The sequence below is a fragment of the Cyanistes caeruleus genome, chromosome 1 (genome assembly GCF_971803275.1).
Source record: "Cyanistes caeruleus chromosome 1, bCyaCae1.hap1.1, whole genome shotgun sequence".
Classification (NCBI taxonomy): Eukaryota; Metazoa; Chordata; class Aves; order Passeriformes; family Paridae; genus Cyanistes; species Cyanistes caeruleus.
Window position 1 is genome coordinate 138,021,427 of NC_141701.1, and position 6,542 is coordinate 138,027,968.

A 6,542-nucleotide genomic window follows, 5' to 3' on the forward strand; every position below is an offset into this window, starting at 1 on the left:
TGCCCTTGGGAAGAGATTTTAGAGAGCCCAACATCTTTTCCTGCAACAATATTCATGAGGGAAAAAAACAAAACAAGTCTGTTTTATGGTCGCAGCAACCTTCACTACATATTTTGTAACTGCATAGGAACAAGTAACTATGTTATTATAAACTGGAGTCAATTTGTATCTACACCCGTTTGTAACTATAGGTACACGTATACATCTAGCAACATACGAGTGTATACATGCATCTCTGTCAATAAAATTCAGTGTTTGCACAGTCTGGAAGTGATCATGCCTAGCTATCAACAAAAGCTATCCTCCCCAGCACCCTGCCAAACATTGCCATGGCTTATCGTATCACTTCAGCAATCAAACTACAAGTTCGTTGTGGATGAAACCCCAGCCTGGATTCAGAGAAATATTTACAGATGTGCTTAACTTTCCATGAGTGAAATTCCACCCTTATTTAGTAACACACTTGATTTCAGTAAGATCCAGCTGCTGCTCCAGGGCTGACATCCTTGGCTGTGCTGGTCCTTCTCTGAAGCAGCCTGGGCATAGAGTATTATCTGCATATTATTGGGTTTTATAGGAACTTGAAGAAAAGAGGACTAGTTGTTCTTTTCCAGTTTTTGTGCTGTGGGAGAGAGAAGCAGCAAGGACTGAATAAAGGACACCAGAGGGGTTCCCTCCATCCTTGCTGCTGGAACCCACATTGCCCTGCCCCTCCTACAGAACTAACCCTTCGGGCTGAGCTCCCGGGAAACTGAGGCAAGCGCTGGCCAGAGCTGCAGGTGGGCTCCTGGGATTCCCAGGCTGCACTGCCTCTCTGCCTTCCCGCAGGGCCGCTGTTCCCCCCCCCAAAAACGTGACCCGGGGAAGCATCCTCATCTGCCATCATCCCTCCTCTGCCGGGTCACGCTCTCAGCGTGAGAAACCGGCCCGGCTTTGGAGCGAAACCGGACTCCTCACGCCCGCTGAAGGTGTCCAGATGTCGCAGCAGCAGCGGCCCCCGGAGGGGAATGGCCCGGTGGCCAGAGCGCCGCACTCTGCCGGTCCCCGGCGCAGATGGCCAACCTGGGAATCCCACCCTAGCGCTGCCGCGTGGGAGATGCCGGCCGGCCAAATCTGCTGCTGTCAGCAAAAGACAAAACCTCTCCCAAGCCCTGCGGCTGGCGATAAAAGGGAGCGGGCACAGGAGCAGCCCTGCGGAGGCCCCTCGGGAACAATGGCAACCTTTTCGGGAGCCGGCGAGGCAAAGCTGGACAAAAGCTCACGCTGCCCCCAAACTCCAGCTGCTGCCTCAACACAAAACAGGGGGCTGCGAATTTGGTTTCTTTCATCTAAATCCTCTTAGGCGGTGCGAGCACCCTCGCGTGTCACACTCCCTCCCTCGGTCAGCGCACGCAGCCTCAAGTGTCGGGCCACAATTTACTGGGGGTTCATTTGACTTTGTGGGAACGGGGAGCTTCCCGCGATGGGAGCGAGCAGGGAAACAGGCAGCGGAGGAGCACGGAGAGTATTGACCAGTGAATTTGTGCCCTCCTTGCTCTGTTTTGCCTGGAAAAGGCTGAGCTTTTCATATTCTGAAAAGCCAGATGAACAGCACAAGCCATTAGTCACCCAGGTATTTACAGTGTTTTTCCTATTTCCTTTCTCCCATGGCCTCTGTGGTCAGCAGTATAAAATTCCTAGGCACTCCCACCTAAACACAAGTTTCCTGTTTATGCTCTCAGTGGCTTTTATGTTTAGCTGTTAAAACCCGTTGTCTAAAGAACCATAAAACAATATGAACAGAGACTGCAGGTGAGCAAGCAGGGGGGAAAAAAGCAAAGGCATGAGCAGGCTGAGCGGAGGCTGCTCTGGCCAGGGAAGCGGGGCTGGGGGAACAAAGGAACAAAGCGGCAGCCGGGCTTTGCTGCTGCTGCTGCTGCTGCTGCTGCTGCTGCTGCTGCTGCTGCTGCTGCTGCTGCTGCTGCTGCTGCTGCTGCTGCTGCTGCTGCTGCTGCTGCTGCTGCTGCTGCTGCTGCTGCTGCTGCTGCTGCTGCTGCTGCTGCCCGAGCGCCGCCGGGTGCGCTCTGCGCGGCCACCTCAGCCCGAGATGTGCTGCCTGAGCTTCCTCATCTCAAATCAGCCGAAAACCCCGCCATTAAAACTTAGCTGGGTCAACGGGTGGTAAAAGTCATTCGAGGTCTGTGTTATTGAATAAGGTAGAGTTGTTTAATTTGAGTTATGGCACTTCTTTTGAAGTATTTTCATTACAGTAGCGTTGCACTCACGCTGCTCCTGTTTGGTCTGGCATCATTTACATCATGTAAGTTCCTCCTCTAATGTCAGTCATGTCTGCTTCATCCTGAAACCTAGGAGAAGAGTTGTCGGCAAGAGCAACGCTGAGATTCTCTGAAGCTGCAGGAAGGGAGAAGCTCCAGCTGACCATCAAACCCACCCCTGGAGCCACTGTGAATCCCTGCCCTGCCCCAGGCTTTCCTACACCTTGGTCAGACTGTACAAATAATTTAAAGTTATGCTGACATCAAGAACATCCAATTTAATACACTTTGTTGTGACCACATGAGGTCATAATTTCTAAAGACACAAAACATGATACCGGTCACACCACCAGATTTAGATAGCTCTTCCCAGAGCCTTTAGACAACTTTATACCTATAGCTATATCTATATCACCAGGTAATAGTATACATTATTATCTATTATACATTCTACATTCTACATTCTATATTCTATATTCTATATTCTATATTCTATATTCTATATTCTATATTCTATAGTCTATAGTCTATAGTCTATAGTTTATATTATATATTATATATTATACAATATTATGCAACTTATTTGTATCACCCTCTCAAATATGCCAGCTGTTCAAAATAACATTATCATTAGCTTTTATTATCACTGAAATAAAAATGAATAATTATAAAAATACAAAATAGACCTTAGCCCACCATAAAATTTGTAATTAAAACTAACAAAATTTCTGCAAAAACTTTCATACACAACAGTGTGATTTAAGGGCCTTTGTCAATATTGTCTTTGATATTTTTTGGTTGGTTTGGTTTAACCAGACACTTACAGCTATTAAAACATAGTCTTGTGTATTTAATTATATCATACATTATGTCATTTTTTACTACAGACACCATTGACATTTAATGTATTTCATTCAGTTATTAGTAAAGAGTAATTAAGCTTTTACTGTTATAACTGCTTTTTATTATCCTGTGTCTTCTAGAGCAAGATAGAGCAGGAGTACCAAAATTTATGTTTTAGATACTAAGATTTACTTGCTTTCAGGTTATACATCAGTAGTTTCTGTATACAAAGCAAAGACTGGATGATATGACAGAATCTATGTGTTCACTTACAGATATCAGCATGGGTGAATAACAGATCCACTGTGTTCAAAATCTCAGTATACACAGGGAGATGGTTTTATGTGGATATAAAATATATATAAATACTTGTGATCTGTATATTGCATAGGTTTTTGGTTTTTTGCTTAGTGAGACTAAAAAGGTTCTAACGTGAACAAAGACTTCATATGCAATATATGTAGCATCATTTCAACAGCTCTGTTTGTACTGGCAACTCTCTCATGAGTGATATGTCACTTCACAAGCTTTTTTAAACACTCTCTTTTGAGTGCAGATGGTCTTATTTCCAAATATCATTACATTTCTCTGTATGATGCACAGTGGAGCACTGGCCACTGTTCCTTTGTCCATGTTGAATGTTTGATTTTATATTATTTTTAGCCTAAATTTCAGGCCCTTCAGCAGCCACACCATGGGAACAGTGTGCTACCTGGAGCATGGCACAGGCTGAGCATGGGTTTGTCCACAGTGGGCTTCCAGAGCATGTTTTTAAGTGTGTGTTTCACCTGAAAAACATTGGGATCATCTCTTCCAGATCCACTCCACAAATGAAAAGAAAGGACAGGAAGCAGGGACATTTGGGAGACTGGCTTTAGAAGCTGGCTCCTGGCCCAAACTAAGTCGCTGGTGTAGATGCACCAGTGCTCAGGTTTGGCTCTTACTGTCATGGTTCCTTCAGATCCTCCACTTAAATACACAGACTTCAGAGCAGTGTGCTCCCAAATCTCGTCTTCTGACAAACTCTTTGCAGCCCTGTTCAAATGAACCCCTTCCTGGCCTTCCCTGAAGAAGTTAACACATGTAAAACTTCTTTCTTTTGTCACCAGCTGACATTACTCTTTCCCACTCCAGAGAGTGGAAAAATTTGAATATTTGAAATATTTGAAAGCACCTCCCAGGCCTGGCTGTCAACAGAAAATTAACTTAGTCACAAATCAAGCTAATTTGTAGATAGGATGAAGCATTACAATAGGAGACACATGGGTGAAAAAAACAAAAAGACATGGGAAATCTTTGAAGAAGTCAACACAAAGGAAGTACTTTAATGTAGTCTTGATTCTGCAAATCACTTCTGTTTCATGCTCAACATCCCAGAGAGGCATCAGCACCTGGAATGTGCGTAGGCAGAAGGTAGACAGGGAGATGACTCACTGATGCAGGAATACAAGAGGGGAAGCCAGAGCATCATCTGTGTGAACTTTTGAAGGGAAAAGAAAGTGTCTCTGCTGACAGAAGGTTACAAATCTTCATGCTTGTTGCAATGTGTGCATCCGACCACCAGCATCATTCTAAGAGCAGCCAAGGAAGCATGAGAAGAAAAGACTGCTTTAAGAAAAACAATCGGAAACCTTAATTCTACAAGCAATTCTACAAGCTTAATTCTACAAACAATAAAGCTTTTTACCAGTGCTGAGGCAAAACCAGACCTGGCAGAATGTGATCTTTGCCTTGCTACTAGTTCTAGGGTGAGAGCAAGCAGAAGTTTCCAGCAGAGTATGTTTTGCTTCCACTACAAGTTACAAGGCCTCTATGCAGCAAGTGAGGACCTCCTTGTGGCCATTTCCCACCCCTACCAGCGACAATGCACAAGTGTGTAACTCGCTCTCAGTCTCTTAGGAAGTACAGCTTTCCCTTTCTCCTGTCACAGAAGTTCTAGTGCCAATAAAAATATCAAATAGGCATAACAAATCTGTTGTTCCTTTGTCAGGTCACTAACAGCTGTGTTCCTGAAAGCCAGAGAGCTTTCAGCAGCCCTGAGGGAGCCAGGCAGTCTCCAAGCTGGAAGTGCAGAGGGTGGAGTTGGGGCAGAGGAGGAAGGACTGAGCTGTTTCCTTCTGGAGTGCTCGGTCAAGGTGGGCACCCTGTTCCTCACGGTGGTGCAGCTGCCTGTGGTGGCTCCTGCAAGGCAGGGCTGTGTCTGCCGAGCTGAATTGTCCCAGGTGACTTGAGGCTGTCCTGCCAGTGACCCACCTGGTGATGGTGTCCCTGCTGTGGCTGTGCTCCTCTCCTGTGCCACCTGCATTTCCTACCAGCCACTGCACTGCGAGCGGTTGTGCTGGTCCAAACAGGCAGGGAAGAGGGAAAGCAGCATCTTCTCTCCAGTCCATTTTCCCTGCCAGGGTAAAGGTCACCCCAAAATAGGTCTCTGTGGGAGGGAGGAAAGAGGTGAGGGGCAGCTCTCAAGGAGCAACCCAGCTCCTGCTGCAGCCAAGACAGCCCTTGCAGCCATGGAGGGAAAGCCACTGACCCCATGCCCAAGCACCTTTATAAAGAGAGCATTCCCTCACTTCCACCTGGTGCTGCATGATAATCCACAGAAATTCAAAAAGTTTCTTCTCTCTGCTCTGGCTCATCACAGAGCTGGTCATCACAGCACCACAGCTGGAATTTCAACTTTAAAAGACAAGTGTTGTTTTCTGTACCACTGGCACTCAAAAATGGAATACCAGTATGAGTCTGGAAATAAATCTGATCTTCCCTGGAAATGCTTGGGCTGGGCTCATTTTAAACTGCAAAAAGTAAAATTACTAAACACACACTCCCTGCCTCCTGTAGACATGCTACTCTTTCCTCCCTGAATTTCACATGTCTCTGATTAAAGAGGAAACCAGAAGTTCCACTGTTTGCTGTGATTATGGCTATTATATTTCCATTTTGACTCAACTGATATTATGTGTGGTCCAGTTCATACACAAAGCTTGACTTGTTTTGTCCTTGAACTACAGCTGGGTGGATCTTCTGTAATGAGACTTGAAGCCAGGTGGACACAGATATAGATCAGAGGCCAAGTTGGATTCAAATTTGCAGAGAGTCACAAGGCTTTCAGCAGACATGGACTGCTCTCTGCTTACAGGTGGGAGTCAGACTAAAATCTGGCTTCATCTATTTTTCTGGAAATCCCAAAACAAAGCACAGCTAGCAGTTTGAGAGAAGTTTGGCTTCGTTCTTACAACTTCAATAGCAAAAAAATCCACGCTAAGGAAAACTGCACAAAATAGCTTCAAGAACCCCTGAAGCTAGGACTGCTGAGATTAATTTACTGTCCCACATTACTTCCCTAGTATAAGTACATAGTGATTTCTGCCAGTCAGCTCCCTTGAAGTCAGTAGGAGTTTTGTAACACGTTCCATTGCTGCAGTCACTTTCCATTATCCATGGGTG

General features: G+C 45.5%; 1 long non-coding RNA gene across 1 annotated transcript; it reads left to right on the forward strand.

Annotated features, from left to right (window-relative positions):
• Positions 1–1,692: 1,692 nt before the first annotated feature.
• On the forward strand, positions 1,693–5,069 carry LOC111924090 (uncharacterized). The gene is made up of 3 exons (XR_002861459.2): positions 1,693–1,791; positions 2,350–2,673; positions 3,762–5,069. It is a non-coding gene; the product is annotated as an uncharacterized LOC111924090 (long non-coding RNA).
• The last annotated feature ends 1,473 nt before the right edge of the window (positions 5,070–6,542 follow it).